General features: G+C 45.1%; 1 long non-coding RNA gene across 1 annotated transcript; it reads right to left on the bottom strand.

Annotated features, from left to right (window-relative positions):
• Nucleotides 1–10,463: 10,463 nt before the first annotated feature.
• Nucleotides 10,464–12,440, bottom strand: LOC112973755. Its single transcript, XR_003256066.1, has 3 exons — nt 12,391–12,440; nt 11,558–11,745; nt 10,464–10,524 (listed from the first exon to the last, which is right to left on the bottom strand). It is a non-coding gene; the product is annotated as an uncharacterized LOC112973755 (long non-coding RNA).
• Between the last annotated feature and the right edge of the window lie 6,194 nt (nt 12,441–18,634).

Raw genomic sequence — 18,634 nt, 5'->3', positions numbered from 1 at the left:
GTACTAACGTTCTCGTTGGTCATGAGCTCAACCACGTTTCCTCGCTGTTTGTTTGTCTGCTTGCCTAATTCTGTCCTGCCAACAGTTCTGATATTATCATTAAAAAAAAAAAAAAAAGGAAACTGTAAAACGTCAAAATCCTCCAAAGGGTCTTTGTGTGGATAGATTCCATAATGCAAATATTTTACTGGCCAGCAACAGTAATCCGGATTTGGCTTGCTCATGAGATATTTGARTGTTTGTTGTTCTTCCCATGAAAAGATCTAAATGTCAAGGATGGCTTTTTTGAAGGCTGATTCTGCCTGGCAGGAAATCATGAGTGTAGACCTTTAAATTCCAGTTGTAAAGGTTTTAAGTGCTACTGTAAATGTTTGGGTTGGATTAAATTTCTTGCTGATTTTCCTTTCTTTGAGTGAAGTGGATGCTTGAGGGGCTTTTTAAAAAATTCCTACTACTTGTAGGATGGGAGTATTTTGAATCCTCCTCTGAGAGTTGGAACTGTTCCTACTCAGTGTTCATAATCATTAAGAGATGACCTCTCCTAAAAATGATCACAGTTTCTTTAGGGGGAACGGAGGCACGTATGAATTGGGACATGACCAATTTCTGTGGCAGATACAAAAAGTAAACTGAGATATCCTGCAGGGATATCCATGCAGGGTCTTCTCATGTGACTGTCCTTCTTTTCACGTTTCATTCTTGCTCTGCAGGCTTATGTGATAATTGCAGAATATCTCTTGGTTTCGGGTTAAGAAAGAAAGAGGGGCTGGCTGGCACTTTTTGTTCAAATTCGCAAAATAGTTGAGGTTAGCAGAGACCTCTGGAGACCATCTGGTCCAACTGTCTGCTCAAGCAGGGTCACCTAGAGCAGGTTGCCCTGGACCATGTCCAATCAGGCGTTATTCCCAAGGATGGAGACTCCACAACCTCTCTGGGCAACCTGTTCCAGCATTCAACCACCCTCACAGTAAAGAAAAATCTTTACATTCAAAGGGAATTTCCTGTGTTTCAATTTGTGCCCACTGCCTCTCACCCTGTTGCTGGGCACCACTGAGGGGAAGATTCACTTGGAACTAGCAGGGGTCTCACCCGGTACGTAGTTTTTCTGATTTTTAGCAAAGCAACAACAACAGCCATATTTCAGATTCCTGGAACAGACAGCATTGTATTCAGTTCTGCTGATTGGAAGAAATCGCTTTTAGTAAATAAGTAGTTTCTTATTTTACTGATTCCTCTGTTTGCCAAGAAGTGTATGGACATTCCCTTCACTCTTTTTGAGCTGATGAACTTGCTGACATTAATTTTTTTCTGCTAGTAGCAACAGTAATAGTCCGTATGGGTAATATACTTGAATGTGATGCTTACTAGTGGTTTTCTAATCTGCTGCTAGCCGGCTCCTGCGTTCAGAGCAGGGTTTTTTTTAAATAATTGGGTCAAACTGTCATAAATCTGGATTCAGGTGGCTCTGCCTGTCTTCAGAAAGACCTACTGTCATCCTTCAGCAAGGTGGCAGGGCCCTGGACTTTCAAGGGCTGATCTGTGCAAAAAAAGGCAAGTGACAAGTAACTCAGCTCTTGCCAATGTTTGCCTTCCACCAGAAGATTTTTTAACTCATGCTACGTTCTTGCCAGGGTGGCTTCTGCACCCGTTTTGGAAAACAGTGTCTTTATCATAATCAGCTGCTGCTTTTTCTCACTCTTATCACTGAGCTTGATCCTGCTGTTGAAAGATGAGGAGCGATGCTGACCACCTGAGACAGAGGAATGTAGTTCTAGGTCCACCTTACTGCACACTGTCCTCCTGTGAAGTTCAGATTGTGGGTTAACTAAGCTGGGACAGCTCTGCTTTTAGGGCTGTATAGTGGCAGGTACAAATTGTTCTGCTTCCGCTCTTCGGTCCCTACCCAGAGCCCTGGGGATGGACCCCATGGCACGAGCAGCTGGGGCAAAACCGTGCAGCCCAGGTGGGAGGTGGCAGAGGGGCAAAGGGGGAACACCTTCCCTGGCTCACCTTCCTACAGAGCAGTCTGTATTGAAGAATGACATGTTGGTTTGTTCCAGAGAACAGAAATTATCTTCCCCTGAAACCTTATTTATGAGTTCAGGTGGGCTCGGTACATCTAGAGTTTGAAGCTGAAGAGAAATGGAAGTAGTGTGAAAAACGCGCAACAAGATGTCCAGGGAGCAATTTCCTTGGGCACGTAGAGGAGGAGACTGCCCGTTCTGGTGTTCTCCTCTGAGGCCCCTCTGCGAAGGGGCAGAGAGCTTTGGGGTGAGGTGCACTCATGGCGTCTGCACTGGTTTCCCTTGGGAATCACTGGGCACCCAGCTTTCTTCCAGATTTTTGCTGCAGTCAGTCACTGAAATATCGCTTCTCCTCCAGGTGACCTCCTGTGGGCTTCCTGGGGATGCTCGGAGGACCGAGAGTGGGGTCCAAAGCTACTGGCTATGTTCAGTCAATGCTCAGCAGGTTTGGGATCATTTGCTAGCACTTGGTCAGCACTTGGGAGAAGTTGCTTTGATTGAGGACTTATTTCCCTCAGGTCATTCAAAGTTAGATTGCTGACCCACGAATGTGTGCGTGGGGGGGCTGTAGGTGGATTTCTGTAATAATGTTGTTGGTTTGACTTTATCAAAACAAATGCTGTTTTGTCCTAACAGTAAAAAGGACAACAAAGACCTTTATTTATAAAAACGGATGACAGACATTTCCAAACATCATCTGAATTTTCTGTAGAACTTAGATTTGACCTCCTGAGAAATACAATCTGAAATACCCGTGAAGGTGACAGGGTGTCAGATTCAGCACGTCGAGTCCGGGAAAGCAGCTACGGGTGTCCTGGGTTGCTCTGGGTTTTGTGGCGGTGGTTCTCCCAGAGGCTTTGGATATCAGCAACTAGAAGTCGGTGGGAAGCGTTATCTGGGTGAAACTGCAAAATCCCAAGGAATACTTTGCCCCTTTAAGCCTCTGTCCGAACAAGTTTCTGAAAGAAAGGAAAAGCAGTGAATGTAGCATGCCAAAATTCTCCTCAAAAGACCGTGCACGTCACAATGTAATTTTTGAAACAGCAATGTCATATAGTAATGCTGACAGCATACGGTTAGTTTAATCAGCTGGTCAGATGGGCTATGGTTTCAGAGAGAAGCATACGGAAAAATAAGTGAGGTCCTGGAGATCCACGTAATAAAAGAATCCTTTCAGTCAATGGTATTTTATCTTTGGCAATAACTTTAGTAGACTTCCATCTGGTTGTGTGTTGTGTTCCTGCCTCTTAAGTGTGACATTTCAAAAAAGGCACTGGGCATCTGTGCCTCATCAGGCATGTTTACAAAAAGGCAGTTTAAACAGGGATGGTTACATTAAGACTTAAATGAGGAGTTAGTTAAATCCCAGAGCTTTTACCTGCTGGCGCTCTCACTGAAGCCAGAAGCAGCTGACTCTGCGTCCCACTTGCCTACCAGCCGCAAGAGGAATTAAAGCTTTGGGCAGCGCTGACGTGCTCAGAAGTGCTTGCAGCAATATTGTAATCTTCCCCAATACCTGCTGAGTTTTACACCTAGCAGCTGCCATCAGCTGAACCAAAGAACAAAAATTGCATTTTAACCTGCAAAGGCCACGGTAAAGAAGTAATAAGCAATTCCGAGGGCGCGTGTTCCCGGTGTGGCCGGAAGCAACCTGTTTGTTCAAATCTATGGTGGTTACTCCAGGACCGTGATCCCAAATTTCGACCTGAGCTCCTTAGCCACTCTGGGGATCTCGGGGCTCAATCCTGTAGCGCTAGGTCAGCTAGAAGGCAGGGCCTTAAGTCTGATTTCTCACTTTGGCAGATCAAAAGCAGCTCCTCTGAACTCATCCCAAACTGGTGCAAATACGATCAACCTGAAGTCCTGCAGTGTTAGTGACCCAGCCGTGGCTTTCTTAAAATAACGGGGTTTTGTTAGAATTGGAAGTTCCCGATTCAAAATTAATATTAAAATGTGGACAAGCTTTTAAAAATGTACAGCTGTGGAAGAGAGCCAAGTGTGCACATGATATGTGAGCTATATACTGAGCTCGTAACCTCTGGCGAAACATGGGTGAGGACAAAGGCTTAGGTGGCCTCTCACCTGCAGCTGCTCACAAGGTCGGCACGTATTGTTAATACGTGTGCAAACACCAGCAAAGGGCAAGCGTGTCGCATACACCCAAATCTCATTTGCCACTGCCTAAAGGTTTTCTTTTAACCTTGGCTTTATTCCTAATAAGACACCTGCATGGAGCAGGTGCTTCTTCCACCCAGGGAGTTGGTGTCTCCGTAGCAGGTCAGTCCCATTAAGGGATCTCTGCTCCCTCTCCTGTTGCCCCATTACTCACCAGCAAACTTGTCTGCCTCTTTCTGCTAAGTTTTATATGTATCAAAGGGATGAAGCAAGTTGTTAGCATTTCTTTTTTAAAGACAAGTTCTTTTGAAAACTTGCAGCTTGGTTTTCCTTCCCGTTCACATTGTTTTCTACCCATCTGCTTTTGATCGTTTTTCTGCAAGACGATCGGGGCAACATAGCCGAGTGCACCGAAAGCCTCTGATTGCATAAATTCTAAACAATATGAAAATTATCTGGATGCTCCTTGTCCAGAATCTGGCACAAGGCCACACACTTATAATCATTTGTTTTATTGCAGTAACAGGAATTAATTACCAGCAGATCGACAAGGGCCTTTACGTGCTCAGGAGAAAGCTCGTCAATACATTTCTTCAAAGCATTCAGGGCAGATTTAGTCAAATCATCAATCTTGTATTGAGAAATTGGCCCCGTATACAGCTGTTCAAGAGTGCCTTCGAGAAGGGTCTGGAGAAAGCCAGGGACAATCTCATGAGCTGAGCCAGCACCTGCAGTACGAAATACAAAGTGGTGAACAAACCTTTCAGCGGTTCGGATTCAGTTTCTTCATAAATATCAAGCCCTCCCCTTCAACCCCCTCCACCACGCTAATGAAATATGAATTTCCCTCTGTTTTTGCAGAACATGTTCTCAGCTAGGTAGTTTTTTATGCTTTCACAGCAATGGATGGCAACTACGAGAGCTGCGCTGTGGCACCGGTACCCCGGTGAAATCCCACAGTCCACCGATAACCCTTTTTCTGCCTGATCCTCAACCCTGTGATCGTCTCTCTCTGTATCCAGCTTATTCTCTGGCTTCCTTCCTTTCTTTTTTTTTTCCTCTTCCATGTACCTTTGCTTCCTTAGGTTGTTCCCTGTTTTCTGTTCAGACATCGAAGACCTCCTAGCTCCCTTCTCTTGTTTACGTGCCTGTATTCGCTTGTCGCCTGTGTTGTTGGCAGCATTCAGTAATTACATTTTTTCCTCCTGTCTCTGAACTGTCAGCGTTTTAGATGAAACTGAAAATGTTTCTGTCTTGTAATCTGTCTCTCTCCTCCAAGTGCAAATCTCGCTGCCACCTCCTGTTGTCATCTACACAACTGCCTAGAAAGGCTGATTTTGCTCTCCCTGCTCTTCTTCCAGGGCTGCCCATGCAATCTAATCTCCTTTCCCTCTTCCCTCTGTATGAAGTCTTGTTTTAATCATTGGGCCTAGATTAAAAAAAAATAATAATCACCCTGCTAAATTCTTTCCCTTCTAGTAAAATTCTTGGGTTTTTTCCTTCTTTTATTATGGCCCCATTGAGGGCCATTGGCAATCCATTGATTCAAAGGAGAGCCCAGGGTGAATTCATCGAGCACTGGTCACTGTATTTTAGAGCCCAGATTTAGTCAGATGAACCCTGGTCTGAATGCCTAAGTGAAAAAACCTCAACGGCCCTAAACGAGTTGCAGTCATTAGTATTTTCTTTGAGGAGCAGGTAGCTAAATTTCCCCGTTGCTTCTCCAGAAGTCTTCAGGGGGAACCGCGGAGGCGTTATTTCTGCCAGAAGGGACGCAGCTACAGGTTATCTAAAAAAAAAAATCACCCAAGTCTCCTCCTCCTCCCCCCATTTTTTTTAACTGGTAAAACTTACCCCGGGAGCTGCAAAGTACAAAGGTGATGAGCAGAAAAACAGTCAGCTTCATGATGGAGAGAGCTATCTACAGTATGCCGCGTGTTAGGCTGTGAAACGCAATGAGCTTCCTTTGGGACTGAACCCAAAGCGCTAGGATATATAGGTGGGGAATTAGGCAGCGCTGCGGGGAATGGTCCCAACAGGTCACACAGCCTCACGGTGACTGGACGCAGGCCATGATTGTTTAGGAAGTGGACAGATGAAAAACGCAGGTGACCTCTGTTTTCATTAATTGCCCTCGTTGGACCTGGAGCAGCGAATGCCATGCTCTGTTGGTGAGAGTTCACGCCAACTTTATATGTGGCACGTACGGGTTTGGAAGCCCAGCGTGCCAGGTAGGATCGCTTTGTTCTCATCAGCGGCCCAGCTGCAAAATTGGCCACCAATAAACTGCGTCAAGCCATGTTATTCAAGGCACTCATTCCTTTCAGCCTTCTGAATCTGATTTTGGGCAGAACTGCTGCCACTTTGCTCGTATAATTATTGCTCGATTGTGTTCCTCACTTAGCTTCTGTAATTCCACTTCTCATAGCGTCTGGGACCAGCGTGTCTTTTTAAGCATCATGATCAGTGCCCATCCAAAAAATAAAAGAAACCCAAACTGATGCTGAATGAAAATAACCCTCAATTAAGGAAGAACATCTTCAATAGCTGGAAGCACTCCTCTATAGCATTTTAGCTGCTTTTCAGCCAAGTGGGCAGCTCTGCTGTTGAGGCATGGAGAAACTGCCTCCATAAACTCTGAACTAGCAGCAGGGTGAGGTACGCTGATAATCTTTGGAGTAATATCACAGCGTCACTGGCTGAAATTAAAGCAAGTGAAACACATTTTTAAGGTAGAAAGCAAAGAACAGTTGGCCAACTGAAGCTACCTTCAGCACAGGTGGCTAAGACTTGAGTTACAGGCCTAATTCTGCTAGCCAACAGCTGGAGAAGATTGCTAGGCTCCTTAGCCCATTCAGGGCTAACTCAACCTGTTTGGGGGAAACTCAACCAATTCTCACTCTCCCCTGCTCTTTCCAGGGCTGGAGGAGCTCCTAGTGCACATGTGGACTCCATTAGAGCCCAGAGGTGGATGGGGGAAGGAGATCTGGGGTGATCAACCCCACAGACATTCCCAGTAAGTTGCATTCATGGAAATGTCAAGCGGTACTTTCTATAAGAGAAAGCATTTGGCAGGTTTAATATGAGGAGGTGGTCGTGTCACGAGCAGCACTCCTTGTAGTTAGGATTTCAGTTGGTGGCTATCAAGTAATAAGTTCTACAGACTCAGCACGTCCCTGCTGTGAGATAAAAAAAAAAAAGCGATAGGTTTTACAGAGTCGCCCCATCTTCCCTGAAAAAATTACTGTATTGCAATAAATAAAATGTGTGGGGTGTTTTTTTAACCATTCACTTATCACACATACAAGCTCTGACTTTGAAAGGGCATCGTGTGGTACTGCAAAGACTAAAACTTTCCCCCTGTCTTCAGATATAGTGGAAAGTTTGGCGTTGGCAAGCTCAATTTATTGTGCCCTATGGAAAGGGGGAAGAAGAAAGAGGGGACTAATAAACACAGCAAATATTTGCGTAGCTGAAGTTCCAATATCCACTGAACCTGAAAAAGTCCTCTGAGCCACAGCTTCAAAGAGAGCTTGAGGGCTARCAGTCTGTTGGGAGAGAAAAAAAGTTGTTTTGAAAAGAGTCAATAATCTGGATTCGCTTCTAAACTACTTAGGAGCTCCTCGGTAGTTATTTATCATCCTGGTCTTAAAACGGACAGAAACTCCACCCTGAATTGTCTAGATCAATGTTGCAATCTGTTTCCTTTAATACTTATATTCTCCAAGGGATTACCATCAAATCAATCCCTTTATGAAGGCAACAATATAGTCAGAGCTAGACTTTAAACACTTTATTACTTGTATATTTTGACATTGCAATCAATTTTCACCACTTGTTCACCCTTCTTCTCTGAAGCTTGTATTTACATACACGAAACTGTGTTTTTTGTTAGCACTTATCTGCAATGATGTTTTCAACTGTTGGAAAAGCATGCTCTGTCTCCGAGATCTTACTTGGACATTGCATATTCCATATACAACCAACAGCATTTGAATTAAATGCTTATTTTCCTGCTATACTACTTGACTTCTTTAAGTACCTGTGCTGCCCAGGTCTTCTGCAATTGTCTGATTAATCTTGACTAACTTTATATCCTAGTTTGATCTTTTGCTGCTACCCCTGATTTTTGGCAGAGGGTTTCAGAGTGCATCTGTGGGCAAGTAAAACACCGTGAAGCAGTGGGGGGTCCTGAGAGATGGCAGGTCAAATCCAGACTGATGCTGTGGTCCCACAGTCCTTAGTTTCCGCTTTTGACAGATACTAATGTCTTAAAAAGCGTGCAAGGAGTGTAGCTGCTATTGTTCAGACATGGAAGCTCCTTGTCCTCTCTGCTTTTATGGACGGAGGTGTTGAATTTGCCGTACAGCCATCCTATTTATTTGTCTGGCCTTTTTCGAGAACCAGAATTGCTTTTACCACCCCAGGAGCCTTCTGCAATAGTCAAAAATCTCACGGTATCTCTTCTGCTGGTGTCTGGTTAATGCTACTCAAACCACTGGACCACCATAGACTTTTCTGTGACAAATTTAGGGACCAGTCATAAGATATGGACAAACGTGATCAGCTGTTGCCTACCTGGACTTCAGCCATGAAACACTGGTGGTCAGAGACTCACCAGTTTTTGAGGATGTCTGCAGAAAAGAGTGAACAAAGTGCTGCTTAAGAAAGGCTGAACACGGTGTGTCTTGGATAATACATTAACACATATTTCTACAGCACGGATGGAAGCCGGATAGTCCTCACAATGTTTGTATTTGTTGTAGGCATGGACTTCTTGGCAGAGAATTCCAGACAAGGGGAAAGGATTTTTATTTTCATAGTTGCTCAGAAAATGAATTCCCTTTAGCTGGGAGCAAAGCCTGATGTTTTAGCAAGCAGAGCCTGGCAGTAGGCTGAGTATGGCAGGACTACAGGAGAGATGCAAGAGCCATGCTGGGAACCCCAGGAGATCTTATTAATCACTTGCTATTAACGCTCCTTCTTGTTCATCATGCTTTTTAAAAAAAAAAGAAGCATTTTCCCACTGTTGATTTTCCTTATAAATATCTTTTGGCTATAGGAAAGTCAAATAATCCCATTGCAGAGGAACAAGTTTGAGCTGGACTTGGCGCAATAGGGCAGGGTGAAATTTTTCTTTCAGAACTTTTTTTTTATTATTTTTGACTCTCGACAAAATAAACCTGACCTCAGCAAGGTTCTGCTGTACATTTGGACCTTAGACTTTGCTCCTCTCACATCATGGCTCCCAAGGCAACCTAAGTGGGGATGCCGCACCGCACCATCCCCCACCTGGCCTGGCTCTTGATCTCAGCTACGCTCTGGCTCCCTGACAGCAAAACGACAAAAGAGCACTGCAGGATTCCCAGGACGCAGGCTAAATCCGTGCTTAGCGTTGCAGTCATTCGGGTTCCGAGTTGCAAGTTTAATCCAACCTGAAAAGCTCCAGGGAGCTTTCCCCACCAGCTGTCCTGGCTCTAAGTTGTCCTGATTTTTGCATTCCTGGAGCTGATTCCACTGGCAGTGGCCAAGGGACCTCTGAAGGAATTTTTTTCCCCACATTCTTCTGGTTTTAGACAAAGAACATGTATAATTGTATTTTAGATGAAAGTTAATTTCAGATTTGCCTGAATTAGTGACAGGCAGCCTGGCAAGGTCTGTGCTGAATGGGAGGAAAGGACAGGACATCCTTTCATCAGGGACACATCCTGTTATTATCTGCATCCTGGAACGGTGACAAGAAATATCCCCATTCTCATTACAGGCACACACCAGTGCCATGGGATGAAGGCGTTATGCTCAACCTACGTGGATTTCTTGCTTTGAATGTGTTCCTATTCTACGCGTAAGCAATTCTATCTCTTAATGTTACCAACAATGTTCCCTCGTTCTCTAAGTGATTTAAGAAAGCACTAAGTGGTTTGCTTTCACCTTGTAATAAGCCATCAGATTTTTCTTGAGGAGTGCCTCGTGTGTTCCTTTAATTGTGCGTAATTTAGTATCATTGAATGACAGCTGCAGTGATATTGTGCTTTTTCACCTCATAGCTGTAGATGTGAAAATATAGATGTCTCGCGCAAGTTAGGCAGCTGGTTAGGATGTTCTTGAAGCCAATTGTCAAATCCGACACTTTAAAAAAGAAGGTTCACAAACAAAGATATTAATTGCTTTTATTTTATTCTAATGGGAAACTTAAGGGATTTGAAAACAGGGTTGCAGATTCTAGATAACACAGTTGTCTATTCAGGAAGAGGGTGAAAGTTCTTGGCCGAAAAAAGGAGAAGGAAGTGAAAATGGATCATTCAGGATCAGTCAGCATCTGGAGTCATCACAGAGAAAGGTCCTGGAACTATATTAGACTACCACAGTATCCTATTAGATTTGCCTGTAAAAGAATAAGAACAGTGAATAGAGAGATAACACAAGGTACAACAACATAGAAGGAAAACCTTTGGTATCGAAAAAATTGTCTGAGGGTCTATGAGAATCAGAGCATTTCCACTCAGCTACCAGTTAGATCATCTCTGCAGGTTTGTTGGAAAAGCGCAGCTCAGCTGAAAACAGCAAACTGCGGAGTAGCGTAGACATCAAGACCTACACCTTTTGGCCACAGAAAAGAAAAATTACTTTCTAACTGCACAGTGAATCGTTGCTGCTGAGCCTTAAGGTTCGTGCTAGACCTCTCTCTGCATCATCCTTCCAGATGGGAGATGCTTATTCTTAATGAGTTTTTAATGCCTTCCTCAATGTGGAGGAAGTGTAGGCAGGGCGAGGGAGAGAAAGCATCAAAACCTTCTCTTTTGTCCTGTCGGGAACGTACCTTACCCTTTCCTCTTGGAAAATAAGGGTTGTTGTGGTGCAGGGATGGGAAGCAATACTGTGTCCTGCACCGCTGGCAGCAGCAGAAGAAGAAAATGGAAGGAAAGCACGCAGCACTTTGCCAAAAGGCAGAGAGATCCCCAAACCTGTTTTGTGGGATCTCAACAAATCTACTCTAAGTTTCAAGTTGAGGCTTCCTTCTTCACTGTCCTCTCAAAAGTCCCCTGCCCTCAGTCTTCTTCAGAGGTGCCTCCCTTGTGGCCTGCTGTGGGGCAGGGCTTGGTTTCCCTCCTGGGGGTGCACGTGCTGTGCAGGCTCACGGGTGCAATGGGGAAGGGGGTCACCGGAGGGACCGAGCCCTTCCTGGCTTTTAGCTGGGACAGTGAAGGGCCTGCACAGCCCTCTCACCAGTTCAGCGGTTACGATGTTGCGTTCCCATGAGAGATGGATGGAAATCAAGCAGGTGTGCTTTCAAAATTACTTTCTCCTGTATTAAGCTACTAGATTATAAATTAAAATAATATTGAAGGGTTTATAGGCTCAAAACAGCTTCAAGAGAAACAAAGGAACAAAAGCATGAACAAAAAGGATCAAATTACCAGCACGGCTTCTTTTGCCTGCTTCATGTCTGCTGAGAGACCTTCTGCGCATGACTTGAGTTGAAGGGCAGCTAATTTTACTGGAGGGGTAACAAGCAGGTAGTTGGAAATGTAATTCATGTAATCGTCTTGAGTGGAATAGAGAGCTTTGTCCGCAAAGACTTGCAGACTGTCACAAGCAGCAGATGCTGGAAGGAGAAAAATGAAAACAGGTATGAACGGGTGATGAACTGGTATGAACACGGCTGCAGTACGTAGTGCGGCTCCCAATGGCTGTTTCTCCAAACCTGACGTACTTGGGTGAAACGTATTTCTTCAGGATGGTGCTATCCTGGTGGACATAATAAAATTAGCATCCAGATGTAAGCAAAGCTTACGGGGAAAGGTGTGTAACTTCACGGCTTGAAAATCCACAGATCAGCAACCTCTGTCCTCTGGGGCTGAGACACTGCGGCATGTAACTGTGGGTACACTTTGGCAATGACATTACTTATACCCCACACGTGTAATTGCTTCTCTGCACTTCAGTGAATTCCTCCCTTGCACTACAAGACATAAATGAGGCTGTCTACAAAATAAGCTGCTAACTAGCTAAAAGTGAGCAAACTGCTCCCACTTCGGGCTGTTAACATTTGAGAGGTTACCTAAATGTGGAGCCCATCGTAGCCAAACTGCAGTTATCAACCCGTATTCACTCAGCCCCAGAATACACAAAACGTTGCAAGACTCGTCACACTAGAACAGCTGCGGGGGGCAAATACCGCTTCGTATTTAAAGTCTGAAGCATTTCACAGGTTGGCAGGAAGGTTGCGACGGACGGAAGTCATACTTACGAGAGTAGCTGTAGGACGCAAGGACAACCAGCAGAAAGACAACTGTCAACTTCATGGTGGCAGTGGCCGCTTATGCTGCATTCAATTCTTGGTTCACACTAGCCAAGCGGTTTTGGAGCTTCATGTGCAGGCGTCGCTTTTATACATGAAGCAGCAAGCTGTGCTCCTCCTTCAGCGCTGGCGTCCGTCACGTGGCCTTACCTTCCCAGCTAGGGCATATTTACTTAGAGTAGATGCCAATGCCCCTTTTCCTTCTTCTCCTCCGTTCATGAAATGTGTTTGCTTCCCTGCTCAGCTGTACACAGGGAAGTGGCTTTCTCCACCATAACAACAGTGGGAGGACTCTTCCTCCTACTCCTCCTAGAAGCGATAAAGCGGAGGCAATTTTCTCAAGTCTGGTGGCGTGTCCTCTGCTGCTTGCTTCAGGCTACAGAGCTACGGCTGTCCTGAAGGAGGGGGTGGGCTTTCTATTATGCAATCTGTTATATATATTAAAAAAAAAAAACAGAGCTAGCAGAATTGTTGAAGGTGGCAAGTCAAGAAGACCACAGGGGTATCATCAACTGGCTGCCTCAGGCTCGTTGCAAAGAGAAGGGCAAAGACACAGCCATAATTAAAAAAACTGACGAATGGTGGTGGGAAGGAATTTTCTGGGAGCACCATCAAAGCTGGGGGATGGAAACTGGCTCAGGAAAGGTGCTATTTGCAGAGTCCACAGGAGCATCCCAAGGTCAGGGACAGCCGCRTTCACAGAGCAGCTCGCAGACACCCCTCTGGGAGGTGTTGGCAGTGTGCTGGGAACCCCATTTTTCTTTAATGGCGGGGGGGTGACCTGCCGTAATTCTGACTTAGAACGGGTGGTTTAAGTCGAGGGACTCCTGGGGATGGAAGCTCTCTTCGGGTCAAAATATTGTGGCTGATCACGGCGGTGATACTGTAGCATCTGGGCTGCAGGAACACGGTCTATTGCCCCCATAGGATAGACCAGTTGTTCTTGAGAAATCTGAAAACACCAGAAGCTGTCAGGCTTGCTTCCTGAGCCTTAATGTCGGTCAAATTATTCCTGTGCCATATGCGTAAGTGCCTCTGTTGTTGAGGGGCTCAGTGGTCTAACTAGGAGGAGATTGCAAAAAAATCAGCTATTCTATTCCCCAGTATCTCCAAAAAAAAAAAAACAAACAGAAGAAAACTCTCCCCAAAAGATGACTTTGGTTGACAATAAGCTCTAGAGTTCTTGAGAAGGTGCGTGATGGCCCTGGAGGTAGGAAACAGCATTTGGAAAGATGTATCCCTTGGCAAAGACTGCTAATCTGGATTTACGCTCTAAGCTGCTTAATGTCTTTTGGGGATTTGTTTGAAAGTGTTTGTTTTTCTTGTTTTCCTACTGCAAACAATATTGTCAACGGTTGGGTCACTAGAAGCCAATTTAATTAATAATAATATTTTCGGGCTAATCCCTGAACAATCCAAAGATAAAGTCTGGGTCCAAACTCGGTTGAAAAGTCCCCTGTGTGTTTTGGAGCGGGTCCCGTATCTCAGGGCACAAGTTCAGGGAAACCTGGCATCTCTGGCTGCATGCACAGAGACGAAAAAGCAGGGACCAGGAGAAAGAAAGGATGTGAAAATGTTGGGGTTCGCTTTCAGGACTGAGCTATCTGGTGAAATAGTTTGATGCGAACGAGCCTGGCAAGCATTTTCCCAATGCTGTTATTTCCTGAGATGGGCCATGCTACCACCTGAGGCTGTGGTTGAGGAACTGATATTTGATAAGTCTGAGAAGTCTATTTGGGGGTAAAAAACAACAAAAAAAGTGGTTTCAGCCATCTCTAAGTGGTTAATTCTCTACTGAGCTGCACATCCAGTAATATTTCTATTAATCAACAAACTAATCTTCAGAAAGTTGCAGCCAGGCAAGGAGTCTCGAGAAGACAGTTCTCCCTCATTCCTTTTGTGTTGCTTCAAAATTGCTTTCTGTTCTTTCCACAAAAGTGATTTTTTCAAAGTAAGTATGTATTGGTAAGAAAAATGGGGATAGATGTATGGAAGTAAATTTAACTGGGCTATAATTTAGTGCGTGTCAGTCTTTCAAAGGCCACAGGCCTTTCTTGCCTGGGAGTGATGCTGCAGCTCTGCCTGCACCTGGCCGTGGACCCTGTTGGCCCTGACTTGGCTCCATGGCTTGACCTCAGACCTGCCTCATGGCTTGCCTGGCAATCTGGGCTGCTGGTCAACCGCAGTTACCGTCACTGGACCTGCTCTGCCTGTCTTGCCCCGGGACTGTGCCCTTGCTGGTGTGGACCCTGCCCTGAATGCGCGCCGCTCCGAGTACCACTTTGCTCACTGACCCAAATCAAGTTCCAGTAGCACAAGAAGATGCCTTGTGTTTGCTGTGAGAGGACCGAAATTCAGAGGTGTGGAAATTTTTTAAGCCACACCTCATTTCTGAATCAGAAATGATGTGGTGAGTTTAACAGCATACCACTTTTTTCCATGTCTGGTAGAAAGAGAGGACAGCGTGAATGCATTATGACTGGATGTGACCAAGGCAGCTATTTTCAAGTGTTCCTAATATTAAGGTACAGACAAGCTTTAACAAGTTGCTTGCTGTTGAAACCTCAAGGCCCCCTTGTTCTGGGGTATGTGACAGCAGGTGGTGAAAAGTATTTTGTTGAGTCCCACCTGGTGGCTGATGCAGGTTGGATAATCGAGAAAGGAGGCAGATGAAAGTCTCCACTCAACTGTTTAATTCTTATTCATGATCCAGATGTTGAAAGATTTAACCATCAGCTTGTCTTACAACAGAGTAGTACAGAACCAAGTTTGCTTTTACACTATGACCGCTGCAATTCCCCTTTGCGGGTTTTCCTTTTCTTTAGCATGCTACGTTAGGGTTGGTCTGGTGGGAGAGTTTGCTTCAGATGGTTGGGTCCTGATTTGTGCAGAGCTCTCCCATCTCCAAGCTCAATGAGCAGTATGAGTTAGAATAAACGCAGTGAGAGACACCGTGGGTATCAGCAAGACTTGTAAACACTCCACCTCTACATCATTTATTTTCATTTCTAGAAATCTTCCTTCTGCACAGCTTGCAGGATGCTCCATGGAAATAAAGCTGTTGTTTGCTTCGTGGCACTGAAGAGGCCAGGAGCAGGGGAAAACTCCAAACTGAGCCCAAATAGGGGACAGACCTCAGCTGCAGGGTTTTACTCCCATGGCAGTAAGTCCAGACTGAGCAGAGCAGGCATTTGTGCAGTTTCCACACTCTTTATAGTCCTAGGACAATCTAACTTACTCAGGAGTGGAAAAACATCAAACAATACAAACATACATATGTGTATATATATATATAATGTATATTAAAACACTCCTTCCACCCCCCAACAAACTCCAAACCTTATGGAGTGTTTCTGGCAGCATTGCCTTTGTGGTTCTCTCTTAGCACCAAATTAACTTTTATTTCTTCTCATTTTGTTCCCACACGCACATCATTTTTACTCTTCTGCAACCACTTTACGGACTGCTTCCTAGTATCCTGAGGCTACTAACTATCCCCAGTTCACAAGCTGAGAAACGCTAGTCTTGCCCCATTGGTCTAGGCACAAGAAGGCAGCACAGTAGCTACAGAGAAAGGGTCAGGTGTGAGTTGAAGCTGCATCTAGRAGGTAGCTCTGAAGCTGCATCTCTTCATGGGAGCTCATRGCTGAGCCAAGRTCTTGTCAAGATCCTTGGACTGAGYGCATACCTAAGAACTTGGGCCTCTAGCCCCATTCTGCTCTTTGAGACTTGTTAGAGTTTACTGGGAACAAAATCATTCCCTCTAACGCACCCGACCAGTTTGTGCGCACCAGGGATGGAGCGCTAACCAACCGGGGGCAAACCTACCTTGCCTGGAACCGAGTGACAAAAAGGCATCGGGAATGACTACAGGCAACAGCCTTCTGCTAAAGATACATGGGCAAATGCATAAACCTYGTTCTAATCAAAGAGTGAGAACTAAAAGGGACTGAAGCAAATCGGACATTGCAGGCTTTAGGAAAAACATCCGTACAGGACATAAGCAAAAAACCTACAACCATCTTACTAGCGAGCATCTGCAGATAAAAGGTGCACAGGAGAAGGTGCAAGAAACACAGGGTTCTGAGGGCAAGAAATAGCYGAACTGGGCTTGGGCTGCCGCAGGGGGATTGTTCATTTGTTTGTTGTTCTCGGAGTCAATGCTTTGTGCAATGCAAACAGGCACTTTGGAGGACAGTCAGCCAGCTGGACTGAAAGGTAGCGGCAGGTGAGATGGAGCAACCTCGTGGCATTTGGAAGTGGAAAGTTACAGGGAGAAGTCAGAGAGGCTGATTGCACCAGGGCATGCAGTGCTTCTTCCCCGTCATTGCAGCTGGGGCAGATGGCCAACCTGCACTGAGATCTCTGGGGAGAGAGCCCCTTTTGCTCCCTCCCCAAACTCCTCCATTGCTGAAGGAACAGAGCCCCTGAACCAAGCCTGCATGCTTCAGCCCAGCTTTGACCCCCAGACRCCTTCCAGGGTGGCATGATTGTGCAGCAGCCCTTTGAGCTCTTTGTATCCCACCAACAGACTCGCATCCCTTTTTCTCTTCTACAGTAAACATACCTGTCACCTCAGTCTTCACTTGCTACAATTAAGTCAAACAAAACCAGGGGAAGGTTAAATAGGGCTCCATTTTCTCCAAACACTCCTGACCTTGGCCCATTTCCATCACAATTGCAACCTCTTCACATGTGTCTGGTTGCCAGCTGATGGTTCACGCTGCACAAGAGGCTACCTTGGACAGGGCTGCATGCCCCGGACACAGCMGTAGCCTCCAAGGAAGGAGAACCAAGAAAGGCACCAACCACAAAGAACAGTCACAGGTACTCCAGTTGCACAAAGGCTACATACACTAGCTTTATTTTAATTCAATGGACAAAGGACACTTAGGTGCTTAATCTGGAAAAGAGAATGCCAAAGTAAGCCGTAACTGTAAATGGGCAGAGATAAGGGGAACCAARTCTCGCTAAGGCTTTGTCCGGGGTGCCAGAATCTCATGCCCACTTGAAGTGATTTTGAATAGCACTAGTTCTTTGAAACTAATCGTCTTGCCAGAGTTTCAGCACCTCTGAACCCAAATTGGACCAGGCATGCCACGTGGCTTGGGATCCCACCAAAAAAAATAAACCTGAAGGAAATGCTTGRAAATGGCACTGATCCTGGGAACACGTTGAGATGCCCTGGGTCATGGTCCTAGTCCATGTGCTACTGAGAAGACTGGGTAAGGGGAGAGAAGGGTTTTTCCATTTTCTATCTTTTTTTCCTTGTTCTAAACAAAGCTAACTGTGACAGCTCAGCTCAAAGGAACTTAAACAAAAAAAACCCATAACTGTTGAAGTTTGCAGGAATAAGTCCCACTCTACTTACCTTAAAGAATGACCCTGAAGCATCTACTGACTGACAGGAGCAAAACATGTAATTTTGTTGAAGTCAGTGATATAAAATTGAAGTAAAATGGTTTAGGGATGACCATATGAGCATTTTCTTTGAGGCYCTTTCATCATTGCAAAGCAGTTATGGCAAAAAAATCATAGTTATAGATTTTGTCATTGTTACCAAGCTCAAGTGGTCATKGATGACTGGAAACAGCTTTTCTCTTGGCACCCAGGTATTTGCCTTCTAAATTTTTTGTTCAGCTTTGAACTCCCAGTATTTATTCCTTGTTCAGGAAGGTGTCTAACACTTGTCTTGCTAATAACAATACTAAAAACCTTTTCTCTTTTTTTGGACTTGGTCTTAAAGCCAATAACCTGATGGGTACTGGGAAAGATTCTAGTATCTCAAGGGCACTTACATTCCTTAGACCCTAGGAGGTTAGGCTGAGGACAGATTGCCTAAAACCCTGTCCCTCAGTTCTGTGAAAGAGGGTACTATTTACCTTCCCTGTATTCACACCTTCTGTGTAATCCTCTCTGCAAATATGGCCTAGCTGCCTCTTCTCAGCCCCCAGGCTATTTAGGGAGTGCTTTCTGTCAACAGCTCTTCAGAGTTGGCTGCTCAATTAGGGTCATTGTTTCCCAGGCCCATAGATAAATATCCTAAGGTCAGATGGACTGGGAAGCCAGTCAGGTTGTTATAGCCAGAATAATTTACTGGCACCTACCGGTAGAGTTCTTGGAGGCCCTGGATTTGTATAGAGCTGCAGAGCTGAGCCCCACCTGAGAGGYAACCCAGGACAACCTAAGCAGA

This window comes from Apteryx rowi, unplaced genomic scaffold (assembly GCF_003343035.1).
Source record: "Apteryx rowi isolate R43461 unplaced genomic scaffold, aptRow1 scaffold_566, whole genome shotgun sequence".
Taxonomy (NCBI): domain Eukaryota; kingdom Metazoa; phylum Chordata; class Aves; order Apterygiformes; family Apterygidae; genus Apteryx; species Apteryx rowi.
Note: the sequence above shows the minus strand (reverse complement) of the source record. Positions and strands in the feature narration are given on the sequence as shown.